The following is a 20,853-nucleotide window of genomic DNA, read 5'->3' as shown; positions in this document are numbered from 1 at the left end:
GACGGCCTTGGGAGAGCCAGTCCTGACAAAACTCTACCATCTGCTGAGAAAGATGTATGAGACAGGCGAAATACACTCAGACTTCAAGAAGAATGTAATAGTTCCAATCCCCAAGAAAGCAGGTGCTGACAGATGTGAAAATTACCGAACTATAAGTTTAATAAGTCACGGCTGCAAAATACTAACCCGAAATCTTTACAGACGAATGGAAAACCTGGTAGAAGCTGACCTCGGGGAAGATCAGTTTGGATTCCGTACAAATATTGGAACACGTGAGGCAATACTGACCCTACGACTTATCTTAGAAGAAAGATTAAGGAAAGGCAAACCTACGTTTCCAGCATTTGTAGACTTAGAGAAAGCTTTTGACAATGTTGACAGGAATACTCTCTTTTAAATTCTGAAGGTGGCAGGGGTAAAATACAGGGAGCGAAAGGCTATTTACAACTTGCACTGAAACCAGATGGCAGTTATAAGAGTCGAGGGGCATGAAAGGGAAGCAGTGGTTGGGAAGGGAGTGAGACAGGGTTGTAGCCTCTCCCCGGTGTTATTCAATGTGTATATTGAGCAAGCAGTAAAGGAAACAAAAGAAAAGTTCGGAGTAGGTATTGAAATCCATGGAGAAGAAATAAAAACTTTGAGGTTCGCCGATGACATTGTAATTCTTTCAGAGACAGCAAAGGAGTTGGAAGAGCAGTTGAACGGAATGGACAGTGTCTTGAAAGGAGGATATAAGGTGAACATCAACAAAAGCAAAACGAGGATAATGGAATTTAGTCGAATTAAGTCAGGTTGAGGGAATTAGATTAGGGAATGAGACACTTAAAGTAGTAGATGAGTTTTGCTACTTGGGGAGCAAAATAATTGATGACAGTCGAAGTAGAGAGGGTATAAAATGTAGACTGGCAATGGCAAGGAAAGCGTTTCTGAAGAAGAGAAATTTGTTAACATCAAGTATAGATTTAAGTGTCAGGAAGTCTTTTCTGAAAGTATTTGTATGGAGTGTAGCCATGTATGGAAGTGAAACGTGGACGATAAATAGTTTGTACAAAAAGAGAATAGAAGCTTTCGAAATGTGGTGCTATAGAAGAATGCTGAAGATTAGATGGGTACATCACATAACTAATGAGGAGGTATTGAACAGGATTGGGGAGAAGAGAAGTTTGTGGCACAACGTGACTAGAAGAAGGGATCGGTTGGTAGGACGTGTTCTGATGCATCAAGATATCACCAATTTAGTGCTGGAGGGGAGCGTGGAGGGTAAAAATCGTAGAGGGAGACCAAGAGATGAATACACTAAGCAGATTCAGAAGGATGTAGGTTGCAGTAGGTACTGGCAGATGAAGAAAGTTGCATAGGATATATATATATATATATATATATAAAATTGGTTTGTTTTGTAAATATTATTTGTATTTTTACCCTGGGTGTTGCCTAGGGAAAACTATGCAATCAAACGATTACATCGATAGGTCGTATGGAGAACCACAGTGTTTAGGATCTTTGGTAGTGTTAACACTGAGGCATGGAGCGCGGGCAGAGCGGAGTCTGGGTGGAGTAGAGCGGTGGAGCAGGTGTGTTGAGTGAAGCTCCCGCGAGTTGCCGCGCTTTCGGGGTTTGGCAGCATGTAATTGCGCTCGACTTGCTATGATAGTTTCTGACACGGTGTCGCGGACGGGAAGCATTAGCTGGCGCACATCAAGAGCCCGTTTCGCCTGGTGACCGTGTCGAGAAGAAGGTGCGCCAACATCCAGCTTCTGCAACAGCGACGGCCGACAATAAGTGATTGTCGCCACCTCCTCGATCGACGACTTCAAACCTTCAGTCAACCAACAAGGAAAACTCAAAGCACGCAAAGTTTTAGAACTGTGTGGCAGACCTCGGCTTTTCAAACTGTTCCATTTGCATGACTAAAATACAGCAACTTAGCATGAACCTTTGTTGCTCAGTGTCCCAATTGCATTACCAAACAGGATCTCTTCCTTTTCCGAAATGAACCTGAGTGTCGCTGAAATTCAAATGCCAGCATTAAAGTAATATCATTCCATTTCACTGCTTTAATTTTAAAGGCCAGTCAAAGTATTCAGAGTTGTCTACAATAACCAAACAGAACTATATTTAGAATACACAAGCACAAATTAGGAGTGCGAGTTTTGTTACCATATTTTAGCTTACCTGTGACTGCAGCTCAGCTCGGTACATACTAAATTTTATTATTGTTAATTGTTCAAAATCGTTTAACTCAAGTTCAAAGTTAAATCTCTTATTTCTAAATTGCGTAGATTCAAGTTGCTTTTGAGATGAATGTTGAGGTAGCCCAAGACTAATCTTATTTTACTTAATTTCGTAGTGCTTCAGAAACAAAGTTCACTATTAATTTCAGCCACTAAATTAACTTTCAATTTTCCGGTTTTATTAATTCTTTTGCTAAATTAAGTCAGAGTGTAGCGAAATTTATTACTTCTGACAAACATTCAGTTTTCACACAACACGTGTCGACCTTCAGTTGCCACGCTGTTAGTGCTGATTATATGTGCATTAACCTTTCTTTTTCAGTTATTATTGTAGTTGTCCATAGGACTGGCGACCGTAATTTTCCCCAAATTTCAAATACCTAATTAACACCAGTTAATTGTTAACATAACGACAACACATTTACTTTCTTTATGAACTTTACCCTTTTTCAAAATTAATTTCCACCAATTTCATTTGCATTTGCCCTTTCATTTAGATGTAACTCTTCCTCCCTCTTTACCGACAGATTGGTCCGCCCCAGTAGGTGAGTGGTCAGCGTGACAGACTGTCAATTCTAAGGGCCCGGGTTCGATTCCCGGGTGGGTCGGAGATTTTCTCCGCTCAGGGACTGGGTGTTGTGTTGTCCTCCTCATCATCATTTCATCGCCATCGACGCGCAGGTCACCGAAGTGGCGTCAAATCGAAAGACCAGCACCAGGCGAACGGTCTACCCGACGGGAGGCCCTAGCCACACGACATTTCCATTTATACCGACAGATTAACTTCGGTGACGATTGCTTTTCCCAAATTTCCATTAAATACACGCGGTTGAATATTTCACTGTCATTAAGGTCGATAAGTGAGGGGGAGGTTACACACACCTGAGCAACCCATATCCCTTTACTTCTCCGGACATCACTAAATCTCCTCTTCCCCACAAGCCACATGATGTCCGCGAAATCCGCGACCTCATGTTTGATATCATATCGAAGGAGGAGCTTAGGATCGTAAATGGCGATCCTATATTCACCGCCGCCGTCATGGCTACACCTCTACGGTGTCACAGAGAAGAGGGTGAAGGAGGAGTTTCGATGGGGAAGGAGAACGTCTTCCCCTGAGGACATGGAAGCCATCAACTACTTCAACAACTAGAACAAGTTGGAGATGATTAAAGATGAAATCAACCCCTATGTGTGCCGGCCGCGGTGGTCTCGCGGTTCTAGGCGCGCAGTCCGGAACCGTGCGACTGCTACGGTCGCAGGTTCGAATCCTGCCTCGGCCATGGATGTGTCTGCTGTCCTTAGGTTAGTTAGGTTTAAGTAGTTCTAAGTTCTAGGGGACTGATGACCACAGCTGTTAAGTCCCATAGTGCTCAGAGCCATTTGAACCATTTTTCAACCCCTATGTGCCATGGCTTTTTCTTCTACCCTAGCATAACGCCAGGACAATCCATCAAGTGAGGCCGACCATCATTAACCAGAGAAGATTGAGGAGGAACAGCAGACTTCTGCTTAGCCTCCAACATTCGGGCCAAAGCATAGGTCCGTCTGTCTTGCGACCTGCGACCGCTTTCTATCTCCACCGTACTACTGACTACTCGCTGGCGACTCCGCTTTGGTTTTGGTTTTCTCTCTGGTCTCAATATCCGCAGCTCGTGGTCTTGCGGTAGCATTCTCCCTTTCTCGAGCACGGGGTCCCGGGTTCGATTCCCGGCGGGGTCAGGGATTTTTCCTGCCTCGAGATGACTGGGTGCTGTTGTCTCGTCTTCAAAAACTGGTTCAAATGGCTCTGAGCACTATGGGACTTAACTGCTAGAACTTAGAACTACTTAAACCTAACTAACCTAAGGACATCACACACATCCATGCCCGAGGCAGGATTCGAACCTGCGACCGTAGCGGTCACGCGATTCCAGACTGTAGCGCCTAGAACCGCACGGCCACTCCGGCCGGCTGTCTCGTCTTCACCATCACGGTCGGAAGAAGACAATGGCAAACTATTTCCACTAGGACCTTGCCTGGTACGGCGGTGTGGGTCTCCCGCATCGTCCCCAACGCTCCTCGGAATATGGGACCTCATCATCATCTGGTCTTAATTTAGATTGCGGTTGTATTTGATCTGTTGACAACGTTGTGTCAAAAGTTCGTCGCACTTCGTTGTAGCCTACAATGCCTTCCTCTTGTTGTGTCGGTTCCGCCGTTCGTCTGCGCTGTTTTTCGACTGCGGCGCGGGTTTGAGTCCCGACCGCAGGCGGTCTTCGCGCCTCGCGTCGCCATCGTTTCTCGCCTGTTAGCTGACATGTGCATCGGTATCCAGCGACTCGAGGATATATAGCAAGCACAAGGGTCGCTCTGGTTGTTTGGTTGGTTGGTTGGTTTGGGAAAGGAGACCAGACAGCGTGGTCATCGGTCTCATCGGATTAGGGAAGGATGGGGAAGGAAGTCGGCCGTGCCCTTTCAGAGGAACCATCCCGGCATTTGCCTGGAGTGATTTAGGGAAATCACGGAAAACCTAAATCAGGATGGCCGGACGCGGGATTGAACCGTCGTCCTTCCGAATGCGAGTCCAGTGTCTAACCACTGCGCCACCCCGGGTCGCTCTGGAGCGCCGACCATTATGTGTAAGTGGTACCAGACTGTCACGTGACGACCTCCCGCTTGTTCAACGTTGGGACGTGACTGAAGGCAGAAAGGAGCAATAACGTTTGTTCGTGGCCATGAGCAGACCGTGGATGAGGCTGCCCGATTTGCTCGTGTATCGGTGCGGACTGCCCATCCTGGATGCAGAAAATAGTGTACCACTCTCCGCAGTGGACGTCGTGGTCGATAAACGATCCTGACCGACAGCGACCGCAAACGAGTGCCACGCCTTGTTACTCAGTTCTTCATTACTGTGGTTACTGAGTGCTGTTGGTAAGGGACTTAAAATTGATTCTGTATTTATAGATTTCCGGAAGGCTTTTGACACTGTACCGCACAAGCGGCTTGTGATCAAATTGCGTGCTTATGGACTATCGTCTCAGTTATGTGACTGGATTCGCGATTTCCTGTCAGACAGGTCGCAGTTGGTAATAGTTGACGGTAAGTCATCGAGTAAAACGGAAGTGATTTCTTGCGTTGCCTAAGGTAGTGTTTTAGGTTACCGGCCATTTGCTGTTCCTTATCTATATAAACGATTTTGGAGACAATCTGAGCAACCGTCTCAGGTTCTTTGCTGATGACGCTGTCGATTATCGTCTAGTAAAGTCATCAGAAGATCAAAACAATTTGCGAAACGATTTAGAAGAGATATCATGCGAAAATTGGAGACTGTCTCTAAACAATGAAAATGTGAGATCATCCACATGAGAGCTAAAGGGAATCCGTTACACTTCGGTTACACGTTAAATCAGTCAAATCTAAAGTCCGTAATTTCAACTAAATAGCTAGGAATTACTATTACATACAACTTAAATTGGAGAAAACACGTAACAAATGTTGCGCAGAAGGCGAACCAAAGACAGCGACTTATTGGCAGAACACTTAGAAGGCGCAACAGATCTTCTAAAGAGACTGCCTAAACTACGCTTGTCTGTTCTCTTTTGAAGTATCACTACTCGATCTAGGATCCTTACCAGGTAGGATTAACGGAGTATGTCGAGAAAGTTTGAAGAAGAGCAGCACGGGTTGTACTATAGAGAAATAGGGGAGAGAGTGTCACGGACGTGATACAGTATTTGGGGTGGACATCACTGCAGCAAAGGCGCTTCTCGTTGCGGTGGGATCTTCTCACGAATTTCAATCACCAGCTTTCTCCTCCGAAAGCGAGGTCATTTTGTTGACGCCGTTCTGTATAGGGAGAAACGATCGTCATAATAGAATAAGGTAAATCGGAGCTTGCGCAGAAAGATGTAGGCGTTCGTTTTTTTCCGACCGCTGTTCGAGATTGGAATAATAGACAATTATTGTAAAAGAAGTTCGATGAACCCTCTGCCAGGCACTTAAGTGTGATTTGCACAGTATCCATGCATTTGTAGATGTAGAGGGAGATACGGATGTCCCTAGTTGCTTTATAGCTATTGGAAGTATTTTAAATCCATCTGTGCGAGCTGAGAATTGCTGTTATCAGTGAAGGCAGGTTGATACACTCCCAGACAGCCGTGCACGTTAGCACACCCCTATCGGGATTCTGGGAGACGCTCCTGCACCGGACCGAGTCTGCACAGGTTATTAACGATGGGTCCCGGTGTGCCAGCCAGCCTGGACGTGTGTTTTAGACGGTTTTCCGCATGCACCTAGGTGAATATCGGGCTGGTACCCATGTCAGTTACATGATTCGCAAACGTTTAGAACACGTTCTTAGTCTCGAACATGAGACTCACTCTAGACGCAGACAGATAGGGTGTAGTAATTCCTTGCTAGCAGCGAAGGGGTGGCGACACGAAAGGCCTCTGGCCATCTTCTACAACTAACGCTGGCAAATCCCGAATAACGTACCAGTTCTGTTCAGACTCGGAGTAAGTCCAGGAAAAAGAGTGGATGCAGGTCCATCTCATCCAGTTTCCGAGCGAACATTGTGAAGGGAACTGCATGCAATGGAGATTTGGAGTCAGCTACTTTGGAAAATGATATTGATCACCGTGTTACAGAAATGTGCATGTCTTCAATTGGCGAAACAACTCAGGAACTTGACAATAACTCTGTTTATTTTCAAATGATGAAGGTGTACACTAGCCGACAGCCCAATGAGGCATTTCAACTGCATTGCGTGAAGTATGTCGTTGAGGCCAGAGGTGGTGCTGTGATGTTGCGGTTTTCGTACTGTGATTAAGGTCCACTGATTCTGGTTGCCATGGAGAAATACCAGCATTTTTATTTCAACATTCTCCGTGATCAAGTGTAGACCTTCCTTATAAATCTTTACGATGGGGGTAGTGTGGACACTCCCAGCTTCAAAGATCCAACAGGTGTGTTCACCGCTCTATACGGATACGTCCTTGTTGTGAAGAATGCTGTGGCCTCCATTTCGTACCTCGACTGGCAAGATGAATCACGCGATGTTAATCCCATAGAAAATGCCTGGGACTATTTTGGAACAGCGCGCGAAAGGTAGCATTAAACATCCCCGCAATTTGATAGCTCTGAGTGATGCAGTGGCTTTGTCAAGGCTAGAGGCAGGGTTGCTCGATATTATAGTGCCGTCTCCTTGGAGTGGTGGAGGAGGATATTAATTGGAAATTTGCAAATTTGTGGTAAGGTCTTATGGAACCAAACTGCTGAGGTCATCGGTCGCTAAGCTTACACACTACCGAATCTAACTTAAACTAACTTACGCTAAGGACAACACACACACCCATGCCCGAGGGAGGAATCGAACCCCCGACGGAGGGAGCCGCGCGGACCGTGACGAGACGCCTAAGACCGCGCGGCTACCCTGCGCGGCATGAGATTAGTGTTTAACGTCCCGTTGACGTCGAAGAGACGGAACACAAGCTCGGATTAGGGAAGTATGGGGAAGGAGCCCGCCTGGTTTGCCGTGCGGTCTAACGCACTGCTTTCCGGGCGGGAAGGAGCGCCTGGTCCCCGGCACGAATCCGCCCGGCGGACTTGTGTCGAGGTCCGGTGAGCCGGCCAGTCTGTGGATGGCTTTTAGGCGGTTTTCCATCAGCCTCGGCGAATGCGGGCTGGTTTCCCTTATTCCGCCTCAGCTACACTATATCGGCGATTGATGCGCAAACAAATTCTCAAATGGTTCATATGGCTCTGAGCAGAATGGGACTTAACTTCTGAGGTCATCAGTCCCCTAGAACTTAGAACTACTTAAACCTAACTAAGGTAAGGACATCACACACAGCCATGCCCGAGGCAGGATTCGAACATGCGACCGTAGCGGTCGCTCGGCTCTAGACTGTAGCGCCTAGAACCGCTCGGCCATCCCCGGCCGGTACAAGTTCTCCACGTACGCGTACACCAAATTTACTCTACCACGCAAACATAGGGGTTACACTCGTCTGGTGTGAGACGTTCCCTGCGGGGCCCACCGGGGGGCGAACCGCACAATAACCCTGTGTTCGGTGTGGGGCGGCGGAGGGGTGAAGTGGACTGCAGTAGTCGTCGTGGGGTTGTGGACCACTGCGGCTGCGGCGGGGACGGAGCCTCTCCGTCGTTCCTACGTCCCGGTTAACATACAACACAATAAATACAACGGGGAAGGAAATCGCCTTGCCAGTTCAACGGAACCATCCCGGCATTTGCCTGAAGCGATTTAGGGAAATAACGGGAAAACCTAAATCAGGGTGGCCGGATGCGGATTTCAACCGTCGTCCGCTCGTATGCGACTCCAGTGTGCTAACCACTGCGCCACCACCTCGCTGGGTCCTTGTAGTGGCTTTTTTTCGGTCAGATTAAAAGTTGCACAAGCCACCGTACAAATGGTTCAAATGGCTCTGAGCACTATGGGACTTAACTTCTGAGATCATTAGTCCCCTAGAACTTAGAACTACTTAAACCTAACTAACCTAAGGACATCACACACATCCATGCCCGAGACAGCATTCGAACCTGCGACCGTAGCGGTCTCGCGGTTCTAGACTGCAGCGCCTAGAACCGCAGGGCCACCGTATAGTGCATGATAGAACGTACATTGCACAATTTCGTCGTTTTTCTGTCGTATTCCACCGCGTGTAGAACGAAGTTAAAGTGACCTTCTTGTAATTCTACGCGCACTATAGTTACTGAAACACTTCTAGACTCCGTTACGATCAGTCAGCGACTAAGTAGTGAGTATAAATATGGGAAGACGAAATAAAGCTGCCCTGACTGAATGCTCACCAAGTGTTGTAAAGTAACGTAACAATACTTTACCGCCGGCCGCGGTGGTCTAGCGGTTCTAGGCGCTCAGTCCGGAGCCGCGCGACTGCTACGGTCGCAGGTTCGAATCCTGCCTCGGGCATGGATGTGTGCGATATCCTTAGGTTAGTTAGGTTTAAGGGGCTCCGGAACGCCCTATACTTGCAATGTTAAAATAACGCTTATAAATTACATCTTTCCTCACAAAGTATTTGAGGTAGGAAGTTGAACTTTTTACAGATTATTTATTGGAATATGGGCTACAACTTAACACAGGGATTTTACAAAATTTTTGTTCAGTTATTAAAGATGATTTTTTTCAATTGTAATGAAAATTCACAACACTTTTTTGCAATTTTTTATTTATATATTAAAAAATATACAGTTTTTTGGAAAAAGGCTGTGTTAAATTCTGCAGAAGGTACTGTGTAACATTTACTGAAAGTTTGGAACAAATATGTTTGGAAGATCCTTAGAAAACATGTAATTAGTATGAGAAAATAAAAGTTTTGGGAATCGAGCGACAAAGATTGGATTAACTTTTTAGCGCATTCCAGGTCCATAGGATGGATTATCTTCATCCTCTGCAAACTCCTCCTCCAGCTTCCTCTTGTTTCTCCTCCTGTTTACTCTTGCTCGTATTTCTAGACTCTTTACAGCCCTGTCTGCAGCCCGAAGGCGTTCCTTGTCTATAGCAAGCATCGCTCGTACCATCTTAGAACCTGTCTTCATTCCCATATTTCTAAATACCTTGCACCTTACAATGTTGCCATCATTGAAAGTCGCAACAGCATCATACACACCAAAGTGAAGTGTTTCTATTCCAACAAATACAGTCTTGGGGATTCTCGACCATATAACACTATTTACACTTCCATTGGGGTTTTGAGTTTTTCCGTGAATACACTTTTTCAACAGTTCAGGTGCTGCTAAGTCTCTGAAAATAGGTTAGCCACAACACATACTTTATCTCACATCACTAAAATGTACCTGATGAACACAAACGTTAATAATAACACCATTTGACGGCAGTTTAACAGCGCCACAGTGGGTCACGCCCATGTAGAGCACATTTCAAAAAAAATTTAAAAATAGTTGTAGTCTTCGGAATTGAATAAATTATATATCTATTAAAGGTAATAGTCTGCAGATTCAGAAAACGCAAAAAAGTAAAAATTGAACTTTTCATGATTTTGAGCCTTTCCGGAGCCCCTTAAGTTGTTCTAAGTTCTAGGGGACTGATGACCATAGATATTAAGTCCCATAGTGCTCAGAGCCATTTGAACCATTTTTGAATACTTTACATAACTTACTACTTGCTCCATGTTCGTTGCAGCATGTAAAAGGCACACTCTAAAACTTCGTTAGTACGGGAACAGTGGAAATGCGTAAAATGAGAAAGACGTCCGTACACACAGCGGGAAACCTGCGCGCCTGCTGATGCGATGTCTGGTAACGAGTTGCTATTGGCAGACCGGCTGTTTACTTGCCGAGCGCCCTTGACATACTGCTGATCTCGGCGTAGTGAAATGCACGGCGGATGAACGCTACAGGAAGAACATGGGTTGCGGCACGCGAGCGATACGCTAGCCTTGCAGTACGTAGTACTCGAGCTGAGCTCTTAACAGACGGAAAATCACGCATGGCAGCAGCGCAACACAAAATTATGAAGGATCTCAGTCTCAAACCTTCGAACGTTCAAAGAGCTGTCACTAGTCTCTGTCTCTCTTTCCCTCCCCCCCCCCCCCCCCTCCCGCTCCCTCCAATAGCGTTTCCATTGTCGCCACTGTCGTAAGTCATCCTAGAACGTTTACACCTGTGCGTGCGACGTGTGACAATGCTTGCGCCACACGCAAATAGCGCCACACATGTTCGAGGATGCCTCTTCCTCAACATGTGCATGTAAGTGGATTTCATCCACATCTGTGTTCACACTGGGCATCTCTATTTCCGTGTGGGGCAAGCTGCAAACGCGCGGCACAGATGTGAACGCGTCTTAATGGAGGGGATTCGGTTACGCCATCCGTCTCTGAATCACGTACACCTTGTTCTGTGTATTATCGTATTTTAACTGACTGTGTGTGTTCAAATGTTCAAATGTGTGTGAAATGTTATGGTAATTAACTGCTAAGGTCATCAGTCCCCAAGCTTACACACTACTTAACCTAAATTATCCTAAGGACAAACACATACACCCATGCCCGAGGGAGGACTCGAACCTCCGCCGGTATGACTGTGTGTTGTATTTTCTGAGTCGGAGATTCAGAACCATCCTAGCTTTTGCCTAGAGGAGCGTGGTAGACGGCCTAAGAACCACATCAGCCCGGCCTCAGTACCAGACCAACGATCATTAATCCGCCGCGCGGATCCCGTCCGGGTCGGCTAACCTCTCTGTTACTAAAATGTAGACTTTCACGCCCGGAAATATCATGTCTATTATAATTATCCGGGCTGTTATGCCGTGGTCGGTTGATGAATTCTGTGTCGATTCCCAACGTTTCGTCTCCGACTGCGGGAGACATCTTCAAGGGGGTCCGTAGCTCAATGGAAGGTCCAACACACACACTGGCTCGCTACTGACTGCCGCTAAATTCCGTGTCCGCGCGCTCCCACGCCGCGGTGTGACGTCACGTGTTTTGAAAACGTCAGTGCAATTGGCCGCGGAACGATCAGCTGTTCGGAGCGTGCTTTCCAGGCAGGGAACCACAATATTTGTTTACAGGAGACGCAAGTACTAGCGGCCACAAGCGGATATTACGAAAGGCTCTACAGGGAGGCAATCGAAATCGCTAAACACCCAAATAATTTCAACCGTAAGGAGGAGGGTGTGAAATTAAACGGCATATGGATGCCGGTGTTAAAGAAGATGTGTACCACCCGCCCACTACTGGCTGATGGCAACGGCGATCGACGGCGACGGACAGCGGCCAATTGCACTGACGTTTTCAAAACACGTGACATCATACCGCGGCGTGGGAGCGCGCGGACACGGAATTTAGCGGCAGTCAGTAGCGAGCCAGTGTGTGTGTTGGACCTTCCATTGAGCTACGGACCCCCTTGAAGATGTCTCCCGCAGTCGGAGACGAAACGTTGGGAATCGACACAGAATTCATCAACCGACCACGGCATAACAGCCCGGATAATTATAATGTACATAACCTCTCTGTGCCACGAGATAGCGCGGGGCTCTTTAAGCCCACAAGAGCAGGCCAAAGATGTGCCAGACTAATCCGGTCATATCGCCAACACGCTGTTAGAAACCTGGTAATACCTAGGAAGACATCAGTTCTGCCATTTGCCTCACAACGAAGGGAATCCCCCTACCCCGAAAATCTTGCTTGAAACAGCGAGGATTGAAAGAATTTTCAGTTTATTTCTGACACATGATGCTACAGACGAAAATGGCCTACGTATGTTTTGTGTGTACGAATGAATAAAATCGATAACTTGTTAAATGTGTATAGTGGTTTTTGTATTTATACTGTCACCTGATACGTTTTATTTAGTAATCTGTAGCTGTTACGGAAGCTAGAGAGTCTGTGAAGGACATAACTGCTGACTACAAGCAACTTTTTTATAGTTTGTTTTACATGCCGTTTTCTTGTCAGCGTAACTGCACGCACAGCCACTAATCCAAAATTCCAATGAACGGGGAGAGTAGTTTCGCAAAATTTCAATCTACATCATCAGCAGACGAGAAACTGACGAAGAAAAAGAAGTGTAGGTTGGTAGCATATGGTAGTGTTTTAGCCTTGGGCGTGCGGTAGCGTTCTCGCTTCCCACGCCCGGGTTCCCGGGTTCGATTCCCGGCGGGGTCAGGGATTTTCTCTGCCTCGTGATGACTGGGTGTTGTGTGCTGTCCTTTGCTTAGTTAGGTTTAAGAAGCTCTAAGTTCTAGGGGACTGATGACCATAGCTGTTACGTCCCATAGTGCTCAGAACCTGCACTCGGGTAGGAGCGCCAGCCACGGATCGAATTCGCCCGGCGGATTAACGACGTCGGCCGAAGTGCCGGCCACCCTGGATGTGGTTTTTAGGCGGTTTTCCGCATACCGCTAGGTGAATACCGGGCTGGTCCCTACGTTCCGCCTCAGTTACACGACTCGCGGACATCTGAACACGTTCGCACTTTTCCATGGATCACACTAGACGCAGACAGTTGGGGTACACTAATTCCATCCCGGGGGTGAATGATCGCGGTACGTAGTAATGGAATCATCGAATAAAACAGAAGTAATATGCGGCCTTGTCCAAGTGTTATAGGCCCTCTGCTCTTCCTGATCTACATCAACTATGTAGGAGATAAACTCACCAGCCTTCTTAGACTGTTTGCAGATGATGCTGTCATTTACCGTCTTGTAAGGCCATCAAATGATCAGAACAAATTGTAAAATGATTTAGGCAAGATACCTATATGGTGCGAAAAGTGGCAGTTGACTCTAAATAATTAAAAGTGTGAAGCTGTCGACATGAGCACTAAAAGGAGACCGCTAAATTTCGGTTACACGACAAATCACACAAATCTAAACGCTGTAAACTCAAACTAGATTCTTTGGGATTACAGTTACGAATAACTTCAACTGGAACGATCACATAGACAACGTTGTAGGGAAACCAAAGACTGCGATTTATTGGCACAACAATTAGAAGATGTAACAGGTGTACTAAAGAGATTGCTTACACTATGGTTCCTCTTCTGCAGTATTGCTGTGCGGTGTGGGATCCACATCAGATACAATTTGTAACGCCGGAAATGCATATCCTCCTATTTCCATCTATTGTACTATTTTTTTTCCTTGCTTTGTTACCTCAAGATATGACATTTCTGTCTCTTTGTATATTGTAATTGTTTTACTATTTGTATATTTATGCATTTATGTCGATGTATAATTGGTTTGTTTCGTAAATATTATTTGTATTTTTACGCTGGGTCTTGCCTAGGGAAAACTGCTATCGAACGATTACATCGATAGGTCGTGTGAAGAATCAAAGTGTGTAGGATCTTTGGTAGTGTTAACTCTGCCGCGTGGAGCGCGGGCTGAGCAGAGGAGTGTGGCGGGAGTAGCGAGTGGAGCAGGTGTTGTGTGACGCTCCCGCGAGTTGTCGCGCTTTCGGGGTTTGGCAGCATGTAATTGCGCTCGACTTGCGATGATAGTTTCTGACATGGTGTCGCGGACGGGAAACATTAACTAGCGCACATCAAGAGCCCGTTTCGTCTGGTGACCGTGTCGAGAAGAAGGCGCGCCAACATCCAGCTTCTGCAACAGCGACGGCCGACAATGAGTGACTGTCGCCACCTCCTCGATCGACGGCTTCGAACCTTCAATCAACCAACAAGGAAGACTGGAAGCACGTAAAGTTTTAGAACTGTATGGCAGACCTCAGCTTTTAATCTTGTTCCATTTGCCTCGCAAAATTACAGCAACTTAGCATGAACCTTTGTTGCTCATTGTCCCAATTGCATTACCAAGCAGGGTCCCTTCCTTTTCCGGAATGAACCCGAGTGTCGTTGAAATTCAGACGCCAGCATTAAAGTAACATCATTTCACTGCTTTAATTTCAAAGTTCAGTTAGCTGGCTACGATATTCAGATTACACAAGCACAAATTAAGAGTGCGAGTTTTGTTACCATATTTTAGCTTATCGGTGACTGCAGCTCAGCTTGGTACGTACTAAATTTTACTATTGTTAATTGTTCAGAATCATTTAATTCAGGCTCAAAGTTAAATCTCTTCTTTCTAAATTGCGTAGATTCAAGTAGTTTTTTGAAATGATTGTTGAGGTAGTCCAAGACTAACCGTATTTTACTGAATTGCGATGTGCTTCAGAAAGAAAGCTCACTATTAACTTCAGTCACTAAATTAACTTTCGATTTTTCGATTTTATTAATTCTTTTGCTAAATTAAGTCAGAGTGTAGCGAAATTTATTACTTCTGACAAACTTTCAGTTTTCACACTACACGTGTCAACCTTCAGTTGCCACGCTTCTAGTGCAAATCATATGTGTAATAACCTTTCTTTTTCAGTTACTATAGTAATTGTCCTTAGGACTGACGACCGTGATTTCCCCCAAATCTCAAATACGTAATTACCGCTAGTTAATTGTTAACGTAACGGCTGCACATTTACTTTCTTTATTAACTTTACCCCTTTTCAAAGTTAATTTCCACCAGTTTCATTAGCACATTTCCTTTCATTTAGATGTAACCCTTTCCTCCCTCTTTACCGACAGGTTAACTTCGGTGACGATTGCTTTTCCAAAACTCCCATTAGGTACACGCGGTTTCATTTTTCACTGTCATTAAGGTCGGTAAGTGAGGGGGAGGTTACAAATTGACGGAGGACATCGAAAAAGTTCAACATATGACAGCTTGTCTTGTATTATCGCAAGATAGGGGAGATAATGCGAAGGATACGATATACGAATTGGGATGGTAAACATTACAACGAAGGCGTTTTTCATTGTGGACGGATCTTCTCGCGAAGTTAAAATCACCAACTTTCTACTCAGTGTATGAAAATATTTTGTTGGTGCCCACCTACATATGGAGAAATGATCAACATAATAAAATAAGAGAAATCAGAGCTCGCACACAGAGATTTAAGTGTTGGTTTTTCACGTGCGCTGCTCCAGTGTGGAGCCGTAGATAAATAACTTGAAGGTGGTTCGATGAACCCTCTGCCAGGCAGCCAGTTGTGAACTAGGAGTAATCACGTAGATGCAGGTGTAGATGTAGACTATTTGAACGCAGATCTATAAGGCACTTCGGGAAAATAATTGTGTACGGATATCTAGAAGAAATGCTCACTTAGACCGCCTTGTACAAAGAGCTAACATTGTAAGATCAGTAAAAATAAAATAGCCTGTCTCGGACACGTTGTTAGGAATGGAAGCTCAGACGAGGATAAAGGAACAGTGAGTGCTCTAAACAAGACTGAAGGAGATATATCAATAGGTATTAACTGGGAGAAGAATGAAAGTAAGTGGACAGACGACGTCGAAGAGGATATAAAAGATCCTGGAAATTACGACGGTGACGAAGATCTGCATTGTGGATGACGGACTGGTGGACATTTGTTGAAGAGGGTATGACTCATACGCTTTGTAATGTCTTGAGAAGCAGAAATACTAAATAGACCGTAAATCGTCAGTTGGAGGTGCAAATCATTATTCGGAAAACGATTGTGGATTATAATTCGTTCACAGAAGAAGGAGAACAATTTGCATATTTGGTAGGTCAGGTGGCTTGGATTGTAATTTATTTGACGCTAGTGGGAAGGAAGGAAGGAACGAAGGAGGGAAGATTATGCTTCAGCGTTCCATCGACGACGAGGTCGTTTAGCAAGGATTCGGAATTAAAATCTGTCATGCCCTTTCCGAAGGACCCATTCGGGCATTTGCCTTAGTTGATTTAAGGGAACGTTGGTAAACATAAATATGAGTTGCCTAGCGGGGATCTGATTCGGCGTACTTCTGAAAGCGGATCCGGTGTCCTACCTTTCCGACATCTCCCTCGGTTGAGAGACGGAGGTTCCGGGTTCGACCCTTGAAAGACGCAGTTTGTTTATTCATGTTTTTGAAATTTATGTGGGCGTTAACTGCATCGTACTTGCGCTCTAAATGACACTAAATGTTTTCTAAAAGGTTTCTCCTGCTCATGCTCAATAATGTTCATGACTGGGGAGTTTGGTGGCCAGCAGAAGTGTTTAAACTGAGAAGAGTGTTCCTGGAGCCACTCTGTAGCAGTTCTGGACATGTAGGGTGTCGCGTTCTCCTGCTGGAATTTCCCAAGTCCGTCGGTATACACAATGGACACGAATGGATGCAGGTGATCAGACAGGACGCTTGCGTACGTGTCACCTGTCAGACTCGCGTCTAGACGCGTCAGGGGTCCCGTGTCAGTCCAACTGCACACACTACACACCGTTAAAGAGCCCCCATCAGTTTCAAAAGTACCTTGCTGATATGCATGGCCCATGGATTCATGAGGTTGTCTCCTTAACCGTAGACGACCATCCGTTTGAAAGGAGACTCGTCCGACCAGGCAACATGTTTCCAGTCATCAACAGCTCAATGTCGTTGTTGACAGGCCCAGGCGAGGCGTAAAACTTTGTGTCGGCCAGTCATCAAGGATACACGAGTGGGACATCGGCTCTGAAAGCTCTTATCGATAATGTTTCGTTGAATGGTTCGCACGCTGACATTTGTTGATGGCCCAGTTCTGAAATCTGCACAAATTTGCGGAAGGGTTGCACTTTTGCCACGTTGAACGATTTTCTTCAGTCGTTGCTGGTCCCGTTCTTGCAGGATCTTTTTGTGGCCGCAGCGACTTACTTCTTTTTGGTGGGGGTGGGAGAGGGGGGGGGTGATCCTGTATGGTACCACCAGGGTTCGAAGTGGTGGCACCATGTTTTGTTTCCAGAGACCACTCGGGACAGAAACTCATTCCCTTCCTTTGCATAGAGCTGCAGGTGTTCTAATGACAGAGCACCATCCGACATGTTTCCTGTGCTGGTTGAAGACTGTGCAGCACCCATTTGGGGAACACTTTGCGAAATTTCAGTCCATTCTTAAAGATGTTGTGAACACTTCCGACGATCAATCCGACATTTGCGGCAATGGCCGCAACCGCCACTCGCCGGTCTTGAGTGAATGAGAGCATCCACCTGGTGATGCGATGATGCGTTCCAGACTGTGCATCATCGGCCTACGACATCCACTCTTCCCTGAATACTTTGCCACACCTTGATCCACACAACGGACATGCAGTGGTCTCCGTTCACTGGTGCCATTCTCCGACGAATTTTCGTTGCCCGCACTCCTTCCACTGGAAGGAAAGGCACTGCATCCATTTGCTTTTTATTTATTTATTTATTTATTTATTGTTCCGTGGGACCAAATTAAGGAGAAGTCTCCATGGCCATGGAACGAGTCAATACATGAAATTATAACACGATAGTAGAAACAGATAAAATGAAATACAAGAAAAGTATTCAGGCGACATTTCGTAAGTTTAAATAAACAAAGTCAACAATGTAACACTGAAATTTTCTTAATTTTTCAGCTCTTCCAGGAGCTCCCCGACAGAATAGAAGGAATGAGCGACGAGGAAACTCTTCAGTTTGGACTTAAAAGTGTTTGGGCTCCTGCTAAGATTTTTGAGTTCTTGTGGTAGCTTATTGAAAATGGATGCAGCAGAATACTGCACTCCTTTATGCACAAGAGTCAAGGAAGTGCATTCCACATGCAGATTTGATTTCTGCCTAGTATTAACTGAGTGAAAGCTGCTAACTCTTGGGAATAAGCTAATACTGCTAACAAAAAAAGACATTAAAGAAAATATATACTGTGAGGGCAATGTCAGAACTCCCGGACTATTGAACAGGGGTTGACAAGAGGTTCTCGAACTTACACCACATATAGCTCGAACGACCCGTTTTTGAGCCAAAAATACCCTTTTTGAATCAGAAGAATTCCCCCAAAAAATAATACCATATGACATAAGCGTATGAAAATATGCGAAGTAGACTACTTTTCGTGTTGAACTGTCACTTATTTCGGATACTGTTCTAATGGTAAATAAAGCAGCATTTAGTTTCTGAACAAGATCCTGAACATGGGCTTTCCACAACAGCTTAGTATCTATCCGAACGCCTAGGAACTTGAACTATTCCGTCTCGCTTATAATATGCCCATTCTGTCTGATCAAAATATCGGTTCTTGTTGAATAGTGACTTAGAAACTGTAAAAACTGAGTCTTACTGTGATTTAGCATCAAATTATTTTCCACAAGTTACGAACTTATTTCATGAACTACATTATTTGATACTGTTACAATATTACACACAAGATCCTTCACTACCAAGCTGATGTCATCAGCAAACAGAAATATGCTTGAATCACCTGTAATACTAGAAGGCATATCATTTATATAAATAAGAAACAGCAGTGGCCCCAGCACCGGCCCTTGGGGAACGCCCCGCTTAATAGTGCCCCACTGGGACTGAACATCACTACCACTCTCAATATTGCGGAGAATTACCTTCTGCTTTCTGTTCTTAAAGTAAGAGGCGAACCAATTGTAAGCTACTCCCCTTACTCCATAATGGTCCAACTTCTGCAGTAATATTTTGTGGTTAACACAGTCAAAAACCTTCGTTAAATCGAAGAAAGCACCTGGCGTTCGCAACCTTTTATTTAATCCGTCCAAAACCTCACAGAGAAAATAGAATATAGCATTTTCAGATGTTAAGCCATTTCTAAAACCAAACTGTACATTTGACAGCAAATTATGTGAATTTAAATGCTCCAGTATCCTTGTATATACAACCTTCTCGATAACTTTAGCAAACACCGATGGCATAGAAATAGGTCTATAATTGTCAACATTATCCCTGTCTCCCTTTTTATAAAGTGGCTTCACTACCGAGTACTTTAATCGGTCAGGAAACCGACCACTCCTAAAGGAAAAGTTTCAGACATGGCTAAGTACTGGGCTAACATACATAGACAATACTTCAGTATTCTGCTAGATACCCCGTCATATCCATGAGAGTTCTTGGTCTTTAGTGATTTAATTATTAACTCAGTCTCCCTCTTGTCAGTATCATCTTCTTCTGAAGCCTCCGTTTCTCTGTTGCCAGTACGATCGAGTGCAGTAGACGGTCGAAGCGGGCGTATGCTCGCTCTGACGTCACGTGAGTGTGGGCCCGTGCCCCTTTGGCATCGATCTTGGGATCTCAACGCTCTCAAAGAGACCGCATCTTCTTTCGTAGGCCATGACACTGCGGTCCTTTCAGCAGTTGTCATTTTACAGCCACCGCCTAATTTCTTTTTTAATATTCCTTATATACCGTTGCTGTTGTTGTTGTTATCTTCAGCCCTGAGACTGGTTTGATGCAGCTCTCCATGCTACTCTATCCTGTGCAAGCTTCTTCATCTCCCAGTACCTACTTCAACCTATACCCTTCTGAATCTGCTAAGTGTATTCATCTCTTGGTCTCCCTCTACGATTTTTACCCTCCACGCTGCCCTCCAATAGTAAATTGGTGATCCCTTGATGCCTCAGAACATGTCCAACCAACCGATCCCTTCTTCTAGTCAAGTTGTGCCACAAACTCCTCTTCTCCCCAATCCTATTCAATACTTCCTCATTAGTTACAGGATGTACCCATCTAATCTTCAGCGTTCTTCTGTAGCACCACATTTCGAAAGCTTCTATTCTCTTCTTGTCCAAACTATTTATCGTCCATGTTTCACTTCCATAAATGGCTACACTCCACACAAATACTTTCAGAAACGACTTCCTGACACTTGAATCCATACTCGATGATAACAAATTTCTCTTCTTCAGAAACGCTTTCCTTGCCATTGCCAGTCTACATTTTACGTCCTCTCTACTTCATCATCAGTTATTTTGCTCCGCAAATAGCAAAACTCCTTTGTTACTTTAAGTGTCTCATTTCCTAATCTAATTCCCTCAGCATCACCCGACTTAATTCGACTACGTGCCATTATCCTCGTTTTCTTTTGTTGATGTTCATCTTATACCCTCCTTTCAAGACACTGTCCATTCCGTTCAACTGCTCTTCCAAGTCCTTTGCTGTCTCTGACAGAATTACAATGTCATCGGCGAACCGCAAAGCTTTTATTTCCTCTCCATCGATTTTAATACCTACTGCGAATTTTTCTTTTAAAGTTAACTAATGTTCTTCTATCGGCTAACGCTCCGACTTTTGATAAAGAAAATAACCTCGGAATGCTTGACAGGTGTTCCGTACCACAGTCCGGA

The sequence above is a fragment of the Schistocerca cancellata genome, chromosome 3 (genome assembly GCF_023864275.1).
Source record: "Schistocerca cancellata isolate TAMUIC-IGC-003103 chromosome 3, iqSchCanc2.1, whole genome shotgun sequence".
Lineage (NCBI taxonomy): Eukaryota > Metazoa > Arthropoda > Insecta > Orthoptera > Acrididae > Schistocerca > Schistocerca cancellata.
Note: the sequence above shows the minus strand (reverse complement) of the source record.